General features: G+C 53.5%; 1 pseudogene; it reads left to right on the top strand.

Moving 5' to 3' along the window:
* The window catches only part of LOC112241859, a 76,288-nt pseudogene extending 52,854 nt beyond the window's left edge, over window positions 1–23,434 (top strand).
* The last annotated feature ends 2,210 nt before the right edge of the window (window positions 23,435–25,644 follow it).

A 25,644-nucleotide genomic window follows, 5' to 3' on the forward strand; every position in this document is an offset into this window, starting at 1 on the left:
TGTGTGTATTAATGTGTTTTAATGTGTATTAATGTATATTGTGTGTGTATTAATGTGTTTTAATGTGTATTCATGTGTTTTAATGTGTATTAATGTATATTGTGTGTGTATTAATGTGTTTTAATGTGTATTAATGTGTATTGTGTGTGTATTAATGTGTGTATTAATGTGTCAGGTCAATTCCAATCTGTAGGTCAGTTCCAGCACCCCAATATCATCCACCTGGAAGGAGTCATCACGGCTTCCTGTCCTGTCATGATACTGACTGAGTTTATGGAGAATGGGGCCCTCGACAGCTTCCTTAGGGTGAGGAGGGAGGGAGGCAGGCAGGGAGGGAGGGAGAGAAGGATAGAGGGTGAGAAGGGAGGGAGGGAGAGGGAAGGAGTCATCACAGCTTCCTGTCCTGTTATGATACTGACTGAGTTTATGGAGAATGGGGCCCTCGACAGCTTCCTTAGGGTGAGGAGGGATGGAGGCAGACAGGGAGGGAGAGAGAGAAGGAGAGAGGGTGAGAAGGGAGGGAGGGAGAGGGAAGGAGTCATCACAGCTTCCTGTCCTGTTATGATACTGACTGAGTTTATGGAGAATGGGGCCCTTGACAGCTTCCTTAGGGTGAGGAGGGAGAGAGGGAGGGAAGGAGGGAGAGATGGATGGATGGAGGGAGGGAGGGAGAGAAGGTAGGGAGGGAGGGAGGCAGGCAGGCAGGGAGGGAGAGAAGGAGAGAAGGGAGGGAGGGAGTTTATGGAGAATGGGGCCCTCGACAGCTTCCTTATTGTGAGGATGAGGGGAGGGGTCTATCTGTAGTCTATCTGTAGTCTGTCTGTAGTCTGTATCTGTCTGTTTCATCGTTGATATTCTCTCCTCCAGTTAAACGATGGTCAGTTCACGCCTATCCAGCTGGTGGGAATGTTACGTGGGATAGCATCAGGTAGGAAGTACACTTTATTTAATGTTTAACAGCTAAGGGCTTAGGTTCTTAGGCACGACACAACTCTGAGTACACAGCCTGGATACGGCCCTTGGCCGTGTTATATTGGCCTTATACCACGAACCCCTGAGGTGCCTTACTGCTATTAGAAACTGGTTACCAACTTAATTAGAGCAGTAAAAATAAATGTCATATGGTCTGATATACCACGGCTGTCAGCCAATCAGCATTCAGGGCTGGAACCACCCAGTTTCTATAATTATTCGTGCAGATGTATGATGTCACCCTGACACTAGTGTTGTGTGCTGCTTGTCTGTTTATGTGTCACTTCCCCCTGTCTCCAGGTATGAAGTATCTATCGGAGATGAGCTATGTCCATCGAGACCTGGCAGCTCGCAACATCCTAGTCAACTCTAACCTGGTCTGTAAGGTATCTGACTTCGGCCTGTCACGATTCCTCCAGGAGAACTCCTCTGACCCCACATACACCAGCTCACTGGTAAATATACCCTAAATACACCCTATCTACCCCTCTAACTACCTTCTAACTACCCCTACCTAACATACACCAGCTCACTGGTAAATATACCCTAAATACACCCTATCTACCCCTCTAACTACCTTCTAACTACCCCTACCTAACATACACCAGCTCACTGGTAAATATACCCTAAATATACCCTATCTACCCCTCTAACTACCTTCTAACTACCCCTACCTAACATACACAAGCTCACTGGTAAATATACCCTAAAATATCCCTATCTACCCCCCTAACTACCTTCTAACTACCCCTACCTAACATACACCAGCTCACTGGTAAATACACCCTATCTACCCCTCTCACTACCCTCTAAGTACCTTCTAACTACCCCTTTCTAACCCTACCCAGCCTCTAACAACCCCTACCTAACCCTACCCAGCCTCTAACTACCTTCTAACTACCTTTACCTAACCCTAACTACCTCTACCTAACCCTAACTACCCCTACTTACCCCCTAACTACCCCTACCTTGTAAATTAGAATATAATATGTTTCTAAACTCTTCTACATTAATGTGGATGCTTCCATGATTACAGATAATCCTGAATGAATCATGAATAATGATGAGTGCAAATATCATTCAACCCAAAAATGCTAACCTCCCCTGTTATTGTAATGGTGAGAGGTTAGCATGTCTTGGGGGTATGATATAAAATGCTAACCTCCCCTGTTATTGTAATGGTGAGAGGTTAGCATGTCTTGGGGGTATGATATAAAATGCTGACCTCCCTGTATGTAATGGTGAGAAATGTCTTGGAGGTATGATATAAAACTAACCTCCCTGTTATTGTAATGGTGAGAGGTTAGCATGTCTTGGGGTATGATATAAAATGCTAACCTCCCCTGTTATTGTAATGGTGAGAGGTTAGCATGTCTTGGGGGTATGATATTAAATGCTAACCTCCCTGTTATTATTCAATTCTCACAATAAATGTGACTCCAAAATGACACCATACATTAATTACCATTCATTTCTATTGAGCACGAAATAATCAGAAACACAACCAAAACAAAAAGTCCCAGTAAGCAAAATTACGTTAAAAAGGCATCTAAAAGTTAGGTTCAGGTTCTATTTAGGTCCTGAATGAAAGGTAAAAATACGTAATTTCCGGATGTTTAAAATATGTGGGCGGCACCAGCGATCACCTAAACAGCCCATACGCCACTGGTTGAGAGGAATCGTCATTGTTTTTGGGCAGAATTATGAGAGGTTTTATGTATTGTTGTTGGAGGTGTGACAGTCAGTTTAGCTCACCTCCTCCCCCTCACTTCCCCCCTCCCTCCCCCCCTCTCTCCTCCCTCCCTCTCCCTCCCTCCCTCCCTCTCTCCTCCCTCCCTCTCTCCTCCCTCCCCCTCCCTCTCCCTTCCCCCTCCTCTCTATAGGGTGGTAAAATCCCCATACGTTGGACAGCTCCAGAGGCGATTGCGTTCAGAAAGTTTACATCGGCCAGTGACGCGTGGAGCTACGGCATCGTGATGTGGGAGGTGATGAGCTTCGGGGAACGGCCGTACTGGGACATGAGTAACCAGGATGTAAGGGTTATTTCTATTTCTTTATATCTGATTTGATTGGTTCCAGACAGAAGTGTTTTTTTACACCTACAATTTCAGTGAAGACCGACGTACTTTGAGCCGTTGTTTGGTCCCACTCCCTACCTAACACTGACCCCCCACTAGTGTCCACTCCCTACCTAACACTGAACCCCCACCACCACTAGTGTCCCACTCCCTACCTAACACTGAACCCCCCACCACCACTAGTGTCCCACTCCCTACCTAACACTGAACCCCCACCACCACTAGTGTCCCACTCCCTACCTAACACTGAACCCCCACCACCACTAGTGTCCCACTCCCTACCTAACACTGAACCCCCACCACCACTAGTGTCCCACTCCCTACCTAACACTGACCCCCCCACTAGTGTCCCACTCCCTACCTAACACTGAACCCCCACCACCACTAGTGTCCCACTCCCTACCTAACACTGAACCCCCCACTAGTGTCCCACTCCTACCTAACACTGAACCCCCACCACCACTAGTGTCCCACTCCCTACCTAACACTGAACCCCCCCACCACCACTAGTGTCCCACTCCTACCTAACACTGAACCCCCACCACCACTAGTGTCCCACTCCCTACCTAACACTGAACCCCCACCACCACTAGTGTCCCACTCCCTACCTAACACTGAACCCCCACCACCACTAACACTGAACCCCCACCACCAGTGTCCCACTCCCTACCTAACACTGAACCCCCACCACCACTAGTGTCCCACTCCCTACCTAACACTGAACCCCCACCACCACTAGTGTCCCACTCCCTACCTAACACTGAACCCCCCCCACCACTAGTGTCCCACTCCCTACCTAACACTGAACCCCCCACCACCACTAGTGTCCCACTCCCTACCTAACACTGACCCCCCCACCACTAGTGTCCCACTCCCTACCTAACACTGAACCCCCACCACCACTAGTGTCCCACTCCCTACCTAACACTGACCCCCCCCACCACTAGTGTCCCACTCCCTACCTAACACTGAACCCCCACCACCACTAGTGTCCCACTCCCTACCTAACACTGACCCCCCACCACTAGTGTCCCACCACCACCTAACAGTGTCCCACTAGTGTCCCACCCTACCTAACACTGAACCCCCACCACCACTAGTGTCCCACTCCCTACCTAACACTGACCCCCACTAGTGTCCCACTCCCTACCTAACACTGACCCCCACTAGTGTCCCACTCCCTACCTAACACTGACCCCCACCACTACCCCCACCACCACTAGTGTCCCCCCTAGTGTACCTAACACTGACCCCCACTAGTGTCCACTCCCTACCTAACACACCACTAGTGTCCCACTCCCTACCTAACACTGACCCCCCACTAGTGTCCCACTCCCTACCTAACACTGACCCCACCACTAGTGTCCCACTCCCTACCTAACACTGACCCTACCTAACACTGACCCCCCCCACCACTAGTGTCCCACTCCCTACCTAACACTGACCCCCCCACTAGTGTCCCACTCCCTACCTAACACTGACCCCCCCACTAGTGTCCCACTCCCTACCTAACACTGACCCCCACCACTAGTGTCCCACTCCCTACCTAACACTGACCCCCACCCCACTCCCACTAACAGTGTCCCACTAGTGTCCCACTCCCTACCTAACAACACTGACCCCCACACCACTAGTGTCCCACTTCCTACCTAACACTGACCCCCCACCACTAGTGTCCCACTCCTACCTAACACTGACCCCCCACTAGTGTCCCACTCCCTACCTAACACTGACCCCCACCACTAGTGTCCCACTCCCTACCTAACACTGACCCCCCCACTAGTGTCCCACTCCCTACCTAACACTGACCCCCCCACCACTAGTGTCCCACTCCCTACCTAACACTGACCCCCCCACTAGTGTCACTCCCTACCTAACACTGACCCCCCCCCCCACTAGTGTCCCACCCTACCTAACACTGACCCCACCACTAGTGTCCACTCCTACCAACTGACTAGTGTCCCACTCCCTACCTAACACTGACCCCCCACCACTAGTGTCCACTCCCTACCAACACTGACACTAGTGTCCCACCCTACCTAACACTGACCACTAGTGTCCACTCCCTACCTAACACTGACTCTACTAGTGTCCACCCACCTAACACTGACCCCCCACTAGTGTCCCACTCCCTACCTAACACTGACCCCCCCACCACTAGTGTCCCACTCCCTACCTAACACTGACCCCCCCACCACTAGTGTCCCACTCCCTACCTAACACTGACCCCCCCACCACTAGTGTCCCACTCCCTACCCTAACACTGAACTCCCCCTAACACTGACCACCACTAGTGTCCCACCCCTACCTAACACTGACCCCCCCCACTAGTGTCCCACTCCCTACCTAACACTGACCCCCCACTAGTGTCCCACTCCCTACCTAACACCACTAGTGACCTAACACTGACCCCCACCACCACTAGTGTCCCACTCCCTACCTAACACTGACCCCCCACCACTAGTGTCCCACTCCCTACCTAACACTGACCCCCCACTAGTGTCCCACTCCCACCTAACACTGACCCCCCACCACTAGTGTCCCACTCCTACCTAACACTAACACTGACTTCCCTACCTAACACCCCCACCACTAGTGTCCCACTCCCTACCTAACACTGACCCCCACTAGTGTCCCACTCCCTACCTAACACTGACCCCCACTAGTGTCCCACTCCCTACCTAACACTGACCCCCACCACCACTAGTGTCCCACCCTACCTAACACTGACCCCCACTAGTGTCCCACTCCCTACCTAACACTGACCCCCCACTAGTGTCCCACTCCCTACCTAACACTGACCCCCCACCACTAGTGTCCCACTCCCTACCTAACACTGACCCCCCACTAGTGTCCCACTCCCTACCTAACACTGACCCCCCACCACTAGTGTCCCACTCCCTACCTAACACTGACCCCCCCCACTAGTGTCCCACTCCCTACCTAACACTGAACCCCCCCCACTAGTGTCCCACTCCCTACCTAACACTGACCCCACCACTAGTGTCCCACTCCCTACCTAACACTGAACTAGTGTCCCACTCCCTACCTAACACCACCACTAGTGTCCCACTCCCTACCTAACACTGACCCCCCACCACTAGTGTCCCACTCCCTACCTAACACTGACCTCCCACCACCCCACCACCACTAGTGTCCCACTCCCTACCTAACACTGACCCCCACCACTAGTGTCCCACTCCCTACCTAACACTGACCCCCACCACTAGTGTCCCACTCCCTACCTAACACTGAACACTGACCCCCACTAGTGTCCCACTCCCTACCTAACACTGACCCCCACACTAGTGTCCCACTCCCTACCTAACACTGACCCCCACTAGTGTCCCATTCCCTACCTAACACCACTAGTGTCCCACCTACCTAACACTGACCCCCCACTAGTGTCCCACTCCCTACCTAACACTGACCCCCCACTAGTGTCCCACCACTAACAGTGTCCCACTCCCTACCTAACACTGACCCCCACCACTAGTGTCCCACTCCCTACCTAACACTGACCCCCCACTAGTGTCCCACTCCCTACCTAACACTGACCCCCACCACTAGTGTCCCACTCCCTACCTAACACTGACCCACCACTAGTGTCCCACTCCCTAACACTGACCTAACAGTGAACTCCCCTAACCACACCACTAGTGTCCCACTCCCTACCTAACACTGACCACCACTAGTGTCCCACTCCCTACCTAACACTGACCCCCCACCACTAGTGTCCCACTCCCTACCTAACACTGACCCCCCCCACTAGTGTCCCACTCCCTACCTAACACTGACCCCCCCACTAGTGTCCCACTCCCTACCTAACACTGACTCCCCACTAGTGTCCCACTCCCTACCTAACACTGACCCCCACCACTAGTGTCCCACCCCTACCTAACACTGACTCCCCCCACTAGTGTCCCACTCCCTACCTAACACTGACCCCCCCACCACTAGTGTCCCACTCCCTACCTAACACTGACCCCCACCACTAGTGTCCCACTCCCTACCTAACACTGACCCCCCCCCACTAGTGTCCCACTCCCTACCTAACACTGACCCCCTAGTGTCCCACTCCCCAACACTAGTGTCCCACTAGTGTACCTAACACTAACACCCCCCCACCACTAGTGTCCCACTCCCTACCTAACACTGACCCCCCCCACTAGTGTCCCACTCCCTACCTAACACTGACCCCCCACCACTAGTGTCCCACTCCCTACCTAACACTGACCCCCCCCACTAGTGTCCCACTCCCTACCTAACACTGAACCACCCCCTACCTAACACTGACCCCCACTAGTGTCCCACTCCCTACCTAACACTGACCCCCACCACTAGTGTCCCACTCCCTACCTAACACTGACCCCCCCCTACCACTACTGACCCCACTAGTGTCCCACTCCCTACCTAACACTGACCCCCCCCACTAGTGTCCCACTCCCTACCTAACACTGACCCCACCACTAGTGTCCCACTCCCTACCTAACACTGACCCCCACTAGTGTCCCACTCCCTACCTAACACTGACCCCCCCACTAGTGTCCCACTCCCTACCTAACACTGACCCCCCACTAGTGTCCCACCCCACTAACAGTGTCCTAGTGTCCCACTCCCTACCTAACACTGACCCCCCCCACTAGTGTCCCACTCTACCTAACACTGACCCCACCACTAGTGTCCCACTCCCTACCTAACACTGACCCCCCCCACCACTAGTGTCCCACTCCCTACCTAACACTGACCCCCCACTAGTGTCCCACTCCCTACCTAACACTGACCCCCCCACTAGTGTCCCACTCCCTACCTAACACTGACCCCCACCACTAGTGTCCCACTCCCTACCTAACACTGACCCCCCACCACTAGTGTCCCACTCCCTACCTAACACTGACCCCCCCACTAGTGTCCCCTCCCTACCTAACACTGACCCCCCACCACTAGTGTCCCACTCCCTACCTAACACTGACCCCCCCCCACTAGTGTCCCACTCCCTACCTAACACTGACCCCCCACTAGTGTCCCACTCCCTACCTAACACTGACCCCCACTAGTGTCCCACTCCCTACCTAACACTGACCCCCCCCACTAGTGTCCCACTCCCTACCTAACACTGACCACTAGTGTCCCACTCCCTACCTAACACTGACCCCCCACTAGTGTCCCACTCCCTACCTAACACTGACCCCCCCCCCACTAGTGTCCCACTCCCTACCTAACACTGACCCCCCACCACTAGTGTCCCACTCCCTACCTAACACTGACCCCCCACCACTAGTGTCCCACTCCCTACCTAACACTGACCCCCACCACTAGTGTCCCACTCCCTACCTAACACTGACCCCCACTAGTGTCCCACTCCCTACCTAACACTGACCTCCCCACTAGTGTCCCACTCCCTACCTAACACTGACCCCCCCCACTAGTGTCCCACTCCCTACCTAACACTGACCCCCACTAGTGTCCCACCTACCTAACACTAACACTGACCTAACACCCCCCACCACTAGTGTCCCACTCCCTACCTAACACTGACCCCCACCACTAGTGTCCCACTCCCTACCTAACACTGACCCCCCACCACTAGTGTCCCACTCCCTACCTAACACTGACCCCCCCACTAGTGTCCCACTCTATACCTAACACTGACCCCCACCACTAGTGTCCCACTCCCTACCTAACACTGAACCCCCCACCACTAGTGTCCCACTCCCTACCTAACACTGACCCCCCACCACTAGTGTCCCACTCCCTACCTAACACTGACCCCCCCCACTAGTGTCCCACTCCTACCTAACACTGACCCCCCACTAGTGTCCCACCTACCTAACACTGACCCCCCACTAGTGTCCCACTCCCTACCTAACACTGACCCCCACCACCAGTGTCCCACTCCCTACCTAACACTGACCCCCACCACTAGTGTCCCACTCCCTACCTAACACTGACCCCCACCACTAGTGTCCCACTCCTACCTAACACTGACCCCACCACTAGTGTCCCACTCCTACCTAACACTGACCCACCACTAGTGTCCCACTCCTACCTAACACTGACCCCCACCACTAGTGTCCCACTCCTACCTAACACTGACCCCCACTAGTGTCCCACTCCCTACCTAACACTGACCCCCACTAGTGTCCCACTCCCTACCTAACACTGACCCCCACTAGTGTCCCACTCCCTACCTAACACTGTCCCATTAGTGTCCACCAATAGTGTCCCACTCCCTACCTAACACTGACCCCCACCACTAGTGTCCCACTCCCTACCTAACACTGACCCACCACTAGTGTCCCACTCCCTACCTAACACTGACCCCCCACCACCACTAGTGTCCCACTACCTACCTAACACTGAACCCCCCCACTAGTGTCCCACTCCCTACCTAACACTGTCACTAGTGTCCCACTCCCTACCTAACACTGACCCCCACCACTAGTGTCCCACTCCCTACCTAACACTGACCCCACCACTAGTGTCCCACTCCCTACCTAACACTGACCCCCCACCACTAGTGTCCCACTCCCTACCTAACACTGACCCCCCACTAGTGTCCCACTCCCTACCTAACACTGACCCCCACCACTAGTGTCCCACTCCCTACCTAACACTGACCCCCCACTAACTCCCTACCTAACACTGACCCCACCACTAGTGTCCCACTCCCTACCTAACACTGAACCCCCACCACTAGTGTCCCACCTACCTAACACTGACCCCCCCACTAGTGTCCCACTCCCTACCTAACACTGAACACCACCACTAGTGTCCCACTCCCTACCTCCCACTAGTGTCCCTACCTAACACTGACCACCCCCACTAGTGTCCCACTCCCTACCTAACACTGACCCCCCCACCACTAGTGTCCCACTCCCTACCTAACACTGAACCCCCCCACCACTAGTGTCCCACTCCCTACCTAACACTGACCCCCACCACCACTAGTGTCCCACTCCCTACCTAACACTGACCCACCACTAGTGTCCCACTCCCTACCTAACACTGACCCACCACCACTAGTGTCCCACTCCCTACCTAACACTGACCCCCCCACCACTAGTGTCCCACTCCCTACCTAACACTGACCCACCACCACTAGTGTCCCACTCCCTACCTAACACTGACCACCACTAGTGTCCTCCCTACCTAACACCCCCCCACCCTAACACTACCTAACACTTCACCACTAGTGTCCCACTCCCTACCTAACACTGTGTCCACTAGTGTCCCACTCCCTACCTAACACTGACCCCACCACTAGTGTCCCACTCCCTACCTAACACTGACCCCCACCACTAGTGTCCCACTCCCTACCTAACACTGACCCCACCACTAGTGTCCCACTCCCTACCTAACACTGACCCCCCCACTAGTGTCCCACTCCCTACCTAACACTGACCCCCCCCCACTAGTGTCCCACTCCCTACCTAACACTGACCCCCACTAGTGTCCACCCCTACCTAACACTGACCCCCCCACTAGTGTCCCACTCCCTACCTAACACTGACCCCCCCACCACTAGTGTCCCACTCCCTACCTAACACTGACCCCCCCCCCACTAGTGTCCACTCCCTACCTAACACTGACCCCCACTAGTGTCCCACTCCCTACCTAACACTGACCCCCCACCACTAGTGTCCCACTCCCTACCTAACACTGACCCCCACCACTAGTGTCCCACTCCCTACCTAACACTGACCCCCCACTAGTGTCCCACTCCCTACCTAACACTGACCCCCACCACTAGTGTCCCACTCCCTACCTAACACTGACCCCCACCACTAGTGTCCCACTACCTACCTAACACTGACCCCCACTAGTGTCCCACTCCCTACCTAACACTGACCCCCCACTAGTGTCCCACTCCTACCTAACACTGACCCCCACCACTAGTGTCCCACTCCCTACCTAACACTGACCCCACCACTAGTGTCCCACTCCCTACCTAACACTGACCCCCCCACTAGTGTCCACTCCCTACCTAACACTGACCCCCCCACTAGTGTCCCACTCCCTACCTAACACTGACCCACTAGTGTCCCACTCCCTACCTAACACTGACCCCACCACTAGTGTCCCACTCCCTACCTAACACTGACCCACCACTAGTGTCCCACTCCCTACCTAACACTGACCCCCACCACTAGTGTCCCACTCCCTCCTAACACTGACCCCTACTAGTGTCCCACTCCCTACCTAACACTGACCCCACCACTAGTGTCCCACTCCCTACCTAACACTGACCCCACTAGTGTCCCACTCCCTACCTAACACTGACCCCCCCCACTAGTGTCCCACTCCCTACCTAACACTGACCCCCCACTAGTGTCCCACTCCCTACCTAACACTGACCCCCCACTAGTGTCCCACTCCCTACCTAACACTGACCCCCACTAGTGTCCCACTCCCTACCTAACACTGACCCACCACTAGTGTCCCACTCCTACCTAACACTGACCCCCTCCACTAGTGTCCCACTCCCTACCTAACACTGATCCCCCACTAGTGTCCCACTCCCTACCTAACACTGACCCCCACTAGTGTCCCACTCCTACCTAACACTGACCCACCACTAGTGTCCCACTCCCTACCTAACACTGACCCCCACCACTAGTGTCCCACTCCCTACCTAACACTGACCCCCCCACTAGTGTCCCACTCCCTACCTAACACTGACCCCACCACTAGTGTCCCACTCCCTACCTAACACTGACCCCCCACCACTAGTGTCCCACTCCCTACCTAACACTGACCCCCCACTAGTGTCCCACTCCCTACCTAACACTGACCCCCACCACTAGTGTCCCACTCCCTACCTAACACTGACCCCCCACTAGTGTCCCACTCCCTACCTAACACTGACCCCCCCACTAGTGTCCCACTCCCTACCTAACACTGACCCCACCACTAGTGTCCCACTCCCTACCTAACACTGACCCCCCACTAGTGTCCCACTCCCTACCTAACACTGACCCCCCACTAGTGTCCCACTCCCTACCTAACACTGACCCCCACCACTAGTGTCCCACTCCCTACCTAACACTGACCCCCACTAGTGTCCCACTCCCTACCTAACACTGACCCCCACCACTAGTGTCCCACTCCCTACCTAACACTGACCCCCACCACTAGTGTCCCACTCCCTACCTAACACTGACCCCCACCACTAGTGTCCCACTCCCTACCTAACACTGACCCCCCACTAGTGTCCCACTCCCTACCTAACACTGACCCCCCACTAGTGTCCCACTTCCCTACCTAACACTGACCTCCCCACTAGTGTCCCACTCCCTACCTAACACTGACTCTCTACTAGTGTCCCACTTCCCTACCTAACACTGACCCTCCACTAGTGTCCCACTCCCTACCTAACACTGACCCCCACTAGTGTCCCACCCTACCTAACACTGTCCCACTAGTGTCCACACTCCCTACCTAACACTGACTCCCCACTAGTGTCCCACTCCCTACCTAACACTGACCCCACCACTAGTGTCCCACTCCCTACCTAACACTGACGCCCCACCACTAGTGTCCCACTCCCTACCTAACACTGACCCACCACTAGTGTCCCACTCCCTACCTAACACTGACCCCCCACCACTAGTGTCCCACTCCCTACCTAACACTGACCCCCCACCACTAGTGTCCCACTCCCTACCTAACACTGACCCCCCACTAGTGTCCCACTCCCTACCTAACACTGACTCCCCCACCACTAGTGTCCCACTCCCTACCTAACACTGACCCCCACCACTAGTGTCCCACTCCCTACCTAACACTGACCCCCCACTAGTGTCCCACTCCCTACCTAACACTGACCCCCACTAGTGTCCCACTCCCTACCTAACACTGACCCCCCACTAGTGTCCCACTCCTACCTAACACTGACCTACCACTAGTGTCCCACTCCCTACCTAACACTGACCCACCACTAGTGTCCCACTCCCTACCTAACACTGACCCCCAATTACTAGTGTCCCACTCCCTACCTAACACTGACTCCACTAGTGTCCCACCCCTACCTAACACTGACCCCTCACTAGTGTCCCACACTCCCTACCTAACACTGACCCCCCACCACTAGTGTCCCACTCCCTACCTAACACTGACCCCCCACTAGTGTCCCACTCCCTACCTAACACTGACCCCCCACTAGTGTCCCACTCCCTACCTAACACTGACCCCCACCACTAGTGTCCCACCCTACCTAACACTGACTCCCCCACTAGTGTCCCACTCCCTACCTAACACTGACCACTACTAGTGTCCCACTCCCTACCTAACACTGACCCCCACTAGTGTCCCACTCTACCTAACACTGACCCCCCACCACTAGTGTCCCACTCCCTACCTAACACTGACCCCCCACTAGTGTCCCACTCCCTACCTAACACTGACCCCCACCACTAGTGTCCCACTCCCTACCTAACACTGACCCCACCACTAGTGTCCCACTCCCTACCTAACACTGACCCCACCACTAGTGTCCCACTCCCTACCTAACACTGACCCCCACTAGTGTCCCACTCCCTACCTAACACTGACCTCCCACCACTAGTGTCCCCTTCTACCTAACACTGACCCCCACCACTAGTGTCCCACTCCCTACCTAACACTGACCCCTACTAGTGTCCCACTTCCCTACCTAACACTGTCCCACTAGTGTCCCACTCCCTACCTAACACTGACTTTACCACTAGTGTCCCACTCCCTACCTAACACTGACTTCACTAGTGTCCCACTCCCTACCTAACACTGACCCCACCACTAGTGTCCCACTCCCTACCTAACAATGAACCACTAGTGTCCCACTCCCTACCTAACACTGACCCCCCACTAGTGTCCCACTCCCTACCTAACACTGACCCACCACTAGTGTCCCACTCCCTACCTAACACTGACCCCCCACTAGTGTCCCACTCCCTACCTAACACTGATCCCCCCACTAGTGTCCCACTCCTACCTAACACTGACCCCCACTAGTGTCCCACTCCCTACCTAACACTGACCCCCACCACTAGTGTCCCACTCCTACCTAACACTGATCCCCCACTAGTGTCCACTCCCTACCTAACACTGACCCCCCACTAGTGTCCCACTCCCTACCTAACACTGACCCCCCACTAGTGTCCCACTCCCTACCTAACACTGACCCCACCACTAGTGTCCCACTCCCTACCTAACACTGACCCCCCACTAGTGTCCCACTCCCTACCTAACACTGACCCCCCCACTAGTGTCCCACTCCCTACCTAACACTGACCCCCCCACCACTAGTGTCCCACTCCCTACCTAACACTGACCCCCCACCACTAGTGTCCCACTCCCTACCTAACACTGACCCACCACTAGTGTCCCACTCCCTACCTAACACTGACCCCCACCACTAGTGTCCCACTCCCTACCTAACACTGACTCCCCCACTAGTGTCCCACTCCCTACCTAACACTGATGCCCCCCCACCACTAGTGTCCCACTCCCTACCTAACACTGACCCCCCCACCACTAGTGTCCCACTCCCTACCTAACACTGACTCCCCACCACTAGTGTCCCACTCCCTACCTAACACTGACCCCCACTAGTGTCCCACTCTACCTAACACTGACCTCTCACCACTAGTGTCCCACTCCCTACCTAACACTGACCCCCACTAGTGTCCCACTCCCTACCTAACACTGACCCCCACCACTAGTGTCCCACTTCCCTACCTAACACTGACCTCCACCACTAGTGTCCCACTCCCTACCTAACACTGACCCCCCCACTAGTGTCCCACTCCCTACCTAACACTGACCCCCCACTAGTGTCCCACTCCCTACCTAACACTGACCCCCACCACTAGTGTCCCACTCCTACCTAACACTGACTTCCCACTAGTGTCCCACTCCCTACCTAACACTGACCCCTCCACTAGTGTCCCACTCCCTACCTAACACTGACCTCCACTAGTGTCCCACTCCCTACCTAACACTGACCCCCCCCCACTAGTGTCCCACTCCCTACCTAACACTGACCCCACCATTAGTGTCCCACTCCCTACCTAACACTGACCCCACCACTAGTGTCCCACTCCCTACCTAACACTGACCCCACCACTAGTGTCCCACTCCCTACCTAACACTGACTCCCCACACTAGTGTCCCACTCCCTACCTAACACTGACTCCCCACCACTAGTGTCCCACTCCCTACCTAACACTGACCCCCACTAGTGTCCCACTCCCTACCTAACACTGACCCCCACTAGTGTCCCACTCCCTACCTAACACTGACCTCTCACCACTAGTGTCCCACTCCTACCTAACACTGACCCCCCAGTGTGTCCCACTCCCTACCTAACACTGACCCCCACCACTAGTGTCCCACTCCCTACCTAACACTGACCCCCACTCAGTGTCCCACTCCTACCTAACACTGACCCCCTTCTCCACTAGTGTCCCACTCCCTACCTAACACTGAACTCCACCACCACTAGTGTCCCACTCCCTACCTAACACTGCTCCCACTAGTGTCCCACTCCCTACCTAACACTGACCCCACACTAGTGTCCCACTCCCTACCTAACACTGACCCACCACTAGTGTCCCACTCCTACCTAACACTGACCCCACCACTAGTGTCCCACTCCCTACCTAACACTGACCCCCACCACTAGTGTCCCACTCCTACCTAACACTGAACCCCCACCACTAGTGTCCCACTCCCTACCTAACACTGACCCCCACTAGTGTCCCACTCCCTACCTAACACTGAACCCACCACTAGTGTCCCACTCCTACCTAACACGACTTCTCACCACTAGTGTCCCACTCCCTACCTAACACTGACCCCCCCCACCACTAGTGTCCCACTCCCTACCTAACACTGACGCCACCACTAGTGTCCCACTCCCTACCTAACACTGACCCCCCACCCCACTAGTGTCCCACTCCCTACCTAACACTGACCCCCCCACCACTAGTGTCCCACTCCCTACCTAACACTGACCCTCCCACTAGTGTCCCACCTACCTAACACTGACCCCCACTAGTGTCCCACTTCCCTACCTAACACTGACCCCCCACTAGTGTCCCACTTCCCTACCTAACACTGACCCCCCCACTAGTGTCCCACTCCCTACCTAACACTGACCCCCCACTAGTGTCCCACTCCCTACCTAACACTGACCCCCACCACTAGTGTCCCACTCCCTACCTAACACTGACTCCCACCACTAGTGTCCCACTCCCTACCTAACACTGACCCCCCCACTAGTGTCCCACTCCCTACCTAACACTGACCCCCCACTAGTGTCCCACTCCCTACCTAACACTGACCCCCACCACAGTGTCCCACTCCCTACCTAACACTGACCCCCCACCACTAGTGTCCACTCCTACCTAACACTGACCCCCCACCAGTGTCCACTCCCTACCTAACACTGACCCCCACCACTAGTGTCCCACTCCCTACCTAACACTGACCCCCCACTAGTGTCCCACTCCCTACCTAACACTGACCCCCACCACTAGTGTCCCACTCCTACCTAACACTGACCCACCACTAGTGTCCCACTCCCTACCTAACACTGACCCCCCCCACTAGTGTCCCACTCCCTACCTAACACTGACCCCCCCACTAGTGTCCACTCCCTACCTAACACTGACTCCCACCACTAGTGTCCACTCCCTACCTAACACTGACTCCCCACCACTAGTGTCCCACTCCTACCTAACACTGACCCCCCACTAGTGTCCCACTCCTACCTAACACTGACCCCCCACCACTAGTGTCACTCCCTACCTAACACTGATCCCCCCACTAGTGTCCCACCTCCCTACCTAACACTGACCCCACTAGTGTCCACTCCCTACCTAACACTGACCCCCACCACTAGTGTCCCACTCCCTACCTAACACTGATCCACCACTAGTGTCGCACTCCCTACCTAACACTGATCCCCCCACTAGTGTCCCACTCCCTACCTAACACTGACCCCCCACTAGTGTCCCACTCCCTACCTAACACTGACCCCCCACCACCACTAGTGTCCCACTCCCTACCTAACACTGACCCCCACTAGTGTCCCACTCCCTACCTAACACTGACCCCCCCCACTAGTGTCCCACTCCCTACCTAACACTGACCCCCCCCCACTAGTGTCCCACTCCCTACCTAACACTGACCCCCACCACTAGTGTCCCACTCCCTACCTAACACTGACCCCCACCACTAGTGTCCTACCCCTACCTAACACTGACCCCCACCACTAGTGTCCCACTCCCTACCTAACACTGACCCCCCCACTAGTGTCCCCTCCCTACCTAACACTGACCCCCCTACTAGTGTCCCACTCCCTACCTAACACTGACCCCCACCACTAGTGTCCCACTCCTACCTAACACTGACCCCCACTAGTGTCCCCTCCCTACCTAACACTGACCCCCCACTAGTGTCCCACTCCCTACCTAACACTGACCCCCCACTAGTGTCCACTCCCTACCTAACACTGACCCCACCACTAGTGTCCCACTCCCTACCTAACACTGACCCCCACTAGTGTCCCACTCCCTACCTAACACTGACTCCCCACTAGTGTCCCACTCCCTACCTAACACTGACCCCCCACTAGTGTCCCACTCCCTACCTAACACTGACCCCCCCACTAGTGTCCCACTCCTACCTAACACTGACCCCACCACTAGTGTCCACTCCTACCTAACACTGATCCCACCACTAGTGTCCCACTCCCTACCTAACACTGACCCCCCCACTAGTGTCCCACTCCTACCTAACACTGACCCCCACTAGTGTCCCACTCCCTACCTAACACTGACCCCCACCACTAGTGTCCCACTCCCTACCTAACACTGACCCCCCACTAGTGTCCCACTCCCTACCTAACACTGACCCCCCCCACTAGTGTCCCACTCCCTACCTAACACTGACCCCACCACTAGTGTCCCACTCCCTACCTAACACTGACCCCCCACTAGTGTCCCACTCCCTACCTAACACTGATCCCCCCCCCACTAGTGTCCCACTCCCTACCTAACACTGACCCCCACTCAGTGTCCCCTCCCTACCTAACACTGACCCCCCACTAGTGTCCCACTCCCTACCTAACACTGACCCCCCACTAGTGTCCCACTCCCTACCTAACACTGACCCCCACCACTAGTGTCCCACTCCCTACCTAACACTGACCCCCACCACTAGTGTCCCACTCCCTACCTAACACTGACCCCCACCACTAGTGTCCCACTCCCACTCCTACCTAACACTGACCCCCCCACTAGTGTCCCACTCCCTACCTAACACTGACCCCCCACTAGTGTCCACTCCCTACCTAACACTGACCCCCACTAGTGTCCCACTCCCTACCTAACACTGACCCCCCCACTAGTGTCCCACTCCCTACCTAACACTGAACCCCCACCACTAGTGTCCCACTCCCTACCTAACACTGACCCCCCCACTAGTGTCCCACCCCTACCTAACACTGACCCCCCCACTAGTGTCCCACTCCCTACCTAACACTGACCCCCCCACTAGTGTCCCACTCCCTACCTAACACTGACCCCCACTAGTGTCCCACTCCCTACCTAACACTGACCTCTACTAGTGTCCCACTCCCTACCTAACACTGACCCCCACTAGTGTCCACTCCCTACCTAACACTGACCCCCCACTAGTGTCCCACTCCTACCTAACACTGACCCCCCCACTAGTGTCCCACTCCCTACCTAACACTGACCCCCACTAGTGTCCCACTCCCTACCTAACACTGAACCCCCACCACTAGTGTCCCACTCCCTACCTAACACTGACCCCCCACTAGTGTCCCACTCCTACCTAACACTGACCCCCCCACTAGTGTCCCACTCCCTACCTAACACTGACTCCCCCCCACTAGTGTCCCACTCCTACCTAACACTGACCCCCCACTAGTGTCCCACTCCCTACCTAACACTGACCCCCCCACCAGTGTCCCACTCCTACCTAACACTGACCCCCACCACTAGTGTCCACTCCTACCTAACACTGACCCCCACTAGTGTCCCACTCCCTACCTAACACTGACCCCCCCCACTAGTGTCCCACTCCCTACCTAACACTGACCCCACCACTAGTGTCCCACTCCTACCTAACACTGACCCCACCACTAGTGTCCCACTCCCTACCTAACACTGACCCCCCACCACTAGTGTCCCACTCCCTACCTAACACTGACCCCCCACCACTAGTGTCCCACTCCCTACCTAACACTGACCCCCACTAGTGTCCACTCCCTACCTAACACTGACCCCCCCCACTAGTGTCCCACTCCCTACCTAACACTGACCCCCCACTAGTGTCCCACTCCCTACCTAACACTGACCCCCACTAGTGTCCCACTCCCTACCTAACACTGATCCCCCCACTAGTGTCCCACTCCCTACCTAACACTGACCCCCACCACTAGTGTCCCACTCCCTACCTAACACTGACCCCCCACCACTAGTGTCCCACTCCCCCTACCTAACACTGACCCCCACCACTAGTGTCCACTCTACCTACCTAACACTGACTAACACTGACCCCCCACTAGTGTCCCACTCCCTACCTAACACTGACCCCACCACTAGTGTCCCACTCCCTACCTAACACTGACCCCACCACTAGTGTCCCACTCCCTACCTAACACTGACCCCCCACTAGTGTCCCACTCCCTACCTAACACTGACCCCACCACTAGTGTCCCACTCCTACCTAACACTGACTTACCACTAGTGTCCCACTCCCTACCTAACACTGACCCCCTACCACTAGTGTCCCACTCCTACCTAACACTGACCCTACCACTAGTGTCCCACTCCCTACCTAACACTGATTTTACCAGTGTCCTCCACCTCCTACCTAACACTGACCCCTCCACTAGTGTCCCACTCCTACCTAACACTGACCCCCCCACTAGTGTCCCACTCCCTACCTAACACTGAACCCCCCACCACTAGTGTCCCACTCCCTACCTAACACTGAACCCCCACCACCACTAGTGTCCCACTCCCCTACCTAACACTGCCCCCCACTAGTGTCCCACTCCCTACCTAACACTGACCCCCACCAGTGTCCCACTCCCTACCTAACACTGACCCCCCCACTAGTGTCCCACTCCCTACCTAACACTGATCCCCCACTAGTGTCCCACTCCCTACCTAACACTGACCCCCACTAGTGTCCCACTCCCTACCTAACACTGAACCCCCCACTAGTGTCCCACTCCCTACCTAACACTGACCCCCACCACTAGTGTCCCACTCCCTACCTAACACTGACCCCCCACTAGTGTCCCACTCCCTACCTAACACTGACCCCCCACGACTAGTCTCCCACTCCTACCTAACACTGACCCCCCACTAGTGTCCCACTCCCTACCTAACACTGACCCCCAACTAGTGTCCCACTCCCTACCTAACACTGGCCCCGCCACTAGTGTCCCACTCCCTACCTAACACTGGCCCCCCACCACTAGTGTCCCACTCCCTACCTAACACTGAACCCCCCACTAGTGTCCCACTCCCTACCTAACACTGACCCCCACCACCACTAGTGTCCCACTCCCTACCTAACACTGAACCCCCCACTTGTGTCCCACTCCTACCTAACACTGAACCCCCACCACCACTAGTGTCCCACTCCTACCTAACACTGACCCCTACTAGTGTCCCACTCCCTACCTGTCCCACTCCTACCTAACACTGAACCCCCACCACCACTAGTGTCCCACTCCTACCTAACACTGACCCCCCTACTAGTGTCCCACTCCTACCTAACACTGACCCCCCCCACCACTAGTGTCCCACTCCCTACCTAACACTGCCCCCCACTAGTGTCCCACTCCTACCTAACACTGTCCCCCCACTAGTGTCCCAGTGTCCCCTACCTAACACTGATCCCCCCACTAGTGTCCCACTCCTACCTAACACTGAACCCCCACCACTAGTGTCCCACTCCCTACCTAATACTGACCCCCACCACTAGTGTCGCACTCCCTACCTAACACTGATCCCCCACTAGTGTCCACTCCCTACCTAACACTGACCCCCCACTAGTGTCACTCCTACCTAACACGGACCCCCACCACTAGTGTCCCACTCCCTACCTAACACTGACCCCCCACTAGTGTCCCACTCCCTACCTAACACTGACCCCCCACCAGTGTCCCTCCTCTCTCCACTCCTACCTAACACTGACCCCCCCACCACTAGTGTCCCACTCCTACCTAACACTGACCCCCCAACAGTGTCCCTCCTCTCTCCACTCCCTACCTAACACTGACCCCCTCCACTAGTGTCCCACTCCCTACCTAACACTGAAACCCCCCACCAGTGTCCCTCCTCTCTCCACTCCCTACCTAACACTGACCCCCCCCACCAGGTGATCAATGCTATAGAACAGGACTACCGTCTGCCCCCTCCCCCACCAGAGTGTCTCTCCTCTCCACTCCCTACCTAACACTGACCCCCCACCAGGTGATCAATGCTATAGAACAGGACTACCGTCTGCCCCCCACCGGAGTGTCCCTCCTCTCTCCACTCCCTCATGTTGGACTGTTGGCAGAAAGAGAGAGCTGCTCGTCCACGATTCGCCAACGTAGTCTCAGCGCTCGATAGGCTGATCAGAAACCCCGCCTCCCTGAAGATCACACAGCCGGACGGACCTGGGTAAGAGAGAGAGTGTGTCTCGGGGGGGTGTTGGACACAGATATGACTATGATATTAATATGAGCCAAACTCCCTTCAGGTTATAACCTTTCATTTCTCTCTCCTCCTCTTTGGGTATATAGTGTCTCTCCTCTCCTGTTACACCTCTCCTCAACCTGTCAATCCATGTTACAGTAAAACAACCTCATCATGATTCATAATGTCTCCCCCTCTTCTCCCCTACAGTAAAACAACCTCATCATGATTCATAATGTCGCCCCCTCTTCTCCCCTACAGTAAAACAACCTCATCATGATTCATAATGTCTCCCCCTCTTCTCCCCCAGTTCCTCCCAGCCCCTGTTAGACCAGCGCCCCCCCCCTCCCCTGTCAGCCTGTGGGTCTGTCTCAGAGTGGCTTCATGCTATCAAGATGTCTCGTTATGAAGAGAGCTTTACACAGGCAGGATTCACCAACCTGGAGGTCATCGCACAGATCTCTACAGAGTACGTATTACACACTACATACTACACACTACACATTACACACTACACAGAGCACACTCACACAATTATTAAACTCTCTCTCTCTCTCCCTCTCTCCCTCTCTCTCTCTCTCTCTCTCTCTCTCTCCTCCTCTTCCTCTTCCTCCTCCTCCTCCTCTAGGGACCTGTTGCGTATAGGAGTGACTCTAGCGGGACACCAGAAGAAGATTCTCTCTTCCATCCAGACCCTTAGAGTTCTCAAAACTCCTCCCACACTCAGATACTGACCAATCACCTATCACAGCCTCCTGGAAGCTCCCCCCACCCTTCCATACTGGCCAATCACACCAAAGCCCTTCAACAAGCCACCAGCCAACCACGTACCAGTTGTGACGATGTCACTACGCCAACGGTGTCCCAAGCCAATCATTGTACTCGGTTCCACTGTGATGACACAATAGATGTGTGTGTACTCTTCAACCAATCAGGAAGACGGAGAGAGAGACGGACATGAACTCTCTCCTGAGAGATTCCTTCAGTTTTATAATACTGCCTTGTTGGAGTCCACAGGAATACTGGACATTAACTTGGTTTTACAATACTGCCTTGTTGGAATACTGAACATTAACTTGGTTTTACAATACTGCCTTGTTGGAATACTCGACATTAACTTGGTTTTATAATACTGCCTTGTTGGAATACTCGACATTAACTTGGTTTTATAATACTGCCTTGTTGGAATACTGGACATTAACTTTGTTTTATAATACTGCCTTGTTGGAGTCCACGGGAATACTCAACATTAACTTGGTTTTATAATACTGCCTTGTTGGAGTCCACAGGAACACTGGACATTAACTTTTACAATACTGCCGGGATCCTCTGGGAATACCGTTGGAATACTGTGGAAGATTTCTCCTCTGGAACACTGTTTGGGATAAAGGATTTCGCCCAATCAGGTTTTCCCAGATATTCCCTCTGACTGAGGTGTGGTGCTGGACCTTGTAGACTGACTGCTTCTAGAGAGACTGACTCTGATTTACAACCTGACTTCTTCTAGAGAGACTGACTCTGATTTAAAACCTGACTTCTAGAGAGACAAACTCTGATTTAAAACCTGACTTCTAGAGAGACTGACTCTGATTTAAAACCTGACTTCTAGAGACTAACTTTGATTTAAAACCTGACTTCTAGAGAGACTGACTCTGATTTAAAACATGACTTCTAGAGAGACTGACTGATTTAAAACCTGACTGCTTCTAGAGAGACTGACTCTGATTTAAAACCTGACTTCTAGAGAGACTGACTCTGATAACATGATCAGGTCTATATGGACATCTTAGGAACGAGAGGGAGGGGATAAAACAGAAAGAGAGAGAGAGGGGGGGAGAGATAGAGAGAGGGTAAAACAGAGAGAGAGAGAGAGAGAGGGTAAAACAGAGAGAGAGGGTAAAACAGAGAGAGAGAGGGTAAAACAGAGAGAGAGAGAGAGCGAGAGAGAGGGTAAAACAGAGAGAGAGGGTAAAACAGAGAGAGAGGGAGGGTAAAACAGAAAGAGGGGTTGTAAAACAGAGAGAGAGAGAGGGGGAGAGAGATAGAGAGAGGGTAAAACAGAGAGATGGGTTGTAAAACACAGAGAGAGAGAGAGAGGGGGTAAAACAGAGAGAGGGGTTGTAAAACACACAGAGAGAGAGAGAGGGTAAAACAGAAAGAGAGAGAGAGAAGGTAAAACAGAGAGAGAGATAGGAGGATGGAAGAGCATAAATGACTGATGGACTGATAAAGATGAACAATTCTCCTCTCCTCTATCATCTCTCCATCTATTTGTTCCTGGGTCAGTGTTTAAAGATACTTCCACGGTCTAGTGAGACTGCTGCGCTGAGACTTTCAGAATGTCTGCTGCCATTGCATGACCTCTCCCAAGTCACAGAGGTACTGATGGACCCTAGAGTTGACCTCTGACCCGAGCCCAGGTCTCCATGACCTATGCAACTATGGGACTTTAGTCCTGAGGCCTCTCCCGTTGCATTATGGGTGAGGTAGTATCCCAGGCCCTCACATTGAACACTCTGTATTGAAGTTGTTTATCGTTTATTATTATTATTATGATGAATTCAGGATGTTTTGTAATAATTATTCTGTTGCCTTTTCTAAGAAGCAGTTCATAAATATGACTGATATATATTATTGTTATAGTATATATACAGTTCATAAATATGACTGATATATATTATTGTTATAGTATATATACAGTTCATAAATATGACTGATATATATTATTGTTATAGTATATATACAGTTCATAAATATGACTGATATATATTATTGTTATAGTATATATACAGTTCATAAATATGACTGATATATATTATTGTTATAGTATATATACAGTTCATAAATATGACTGATATATATTATTGTTAGAGTATATATACAGTTCATAAATATGACTGATATATATTATTGTTATAGTATATATACAGTTCATAAATATGACTGATATATATTATTGTTATAGTATATATACAGTTAATAAATATGACTGATATATATTATTGTTATAGTATATATACAGTCGTACATATGACTGAGCCATGTCTATTTGAGAGAAGATTGATTGGGAGAGGGGCTTGTCTGTCTGTTGCTGTGACCAATCACAATAAAGATGACTTAAGCTGTCCCGCCCACTCTGTGTACCACGTCAGCTGTGTGTGTGTGTGTGAATCTGGGAATGTGTGTGTGTTAATCAGGGTCCTGTAGGTCTTTATCTAGTGACCTGTTGACAGACAACTGTTAATCAGGGTCCTGCAGGTCTTTATCTAGTGACCTGTTGACAGACAACTGTTAATCAGGGTCCTGTAGGTCTTTATCTAGTGACCTGTTGACAGACAACTGTTAATCAGGGTCCTGCAGGTCTTTATCTAGTGACCTGTTGACAGACAACTGTTAATCAGGGTCCTGCAGGTCTTTATCTAGTGACCTGTTGACAGACAACTGTTAATCAGGGTCCTGCAGGTCTTTATCTAGTGACCTGTTGACAGACAACTGTTAATCAGGGTCCTGCAGGTCTTTATCTAGTGACCTGTTGACAGACAACTGTTAATCAGGGTCCTGTAGGTCTTTATCTAGTGACCTGTTGACAGACAACTGTTAATCAGGGTCCTGCAGGTCTTTATCTAGTGAGAGACCTGTTGACAGACAACTGTTAATCAGGGTCCTGCAGGTCTTTATCTAGTGACCTGTTGACAGACAACTGTTAATCAGGGTCCTGCACGTCTTTATCTAGTGACCTGTTGACAGACAACTGTTAATCAGGGTCCTGCAGGTCTTTATCTAGTGACCTGTTGACAGACAACTGTTAATCAGGGTCCTGCAGGTCTTTATCTAGTGACCTGTTGACAGACAACTGTTAATCAGGGTCTTGCAGGTCTTTATCT

This window comes from Oncorhynchus tshawytscha, linkage group LG10, assembly GCF_018296145.1.
Source record: "Oncorhynchus tshawytscha isolate Ot180627B linkage group LG10, Otsh_v2.0, whole genome shotgun sequence".
NCBI classification, from domain to species: domain Eukaryota; kingdom Metazoa; phylum Chordata; class Actinopteri; order Salmoniformes; family Salmonidae; genus Oncorhynchus; species Oncorhynchus tshawytscha.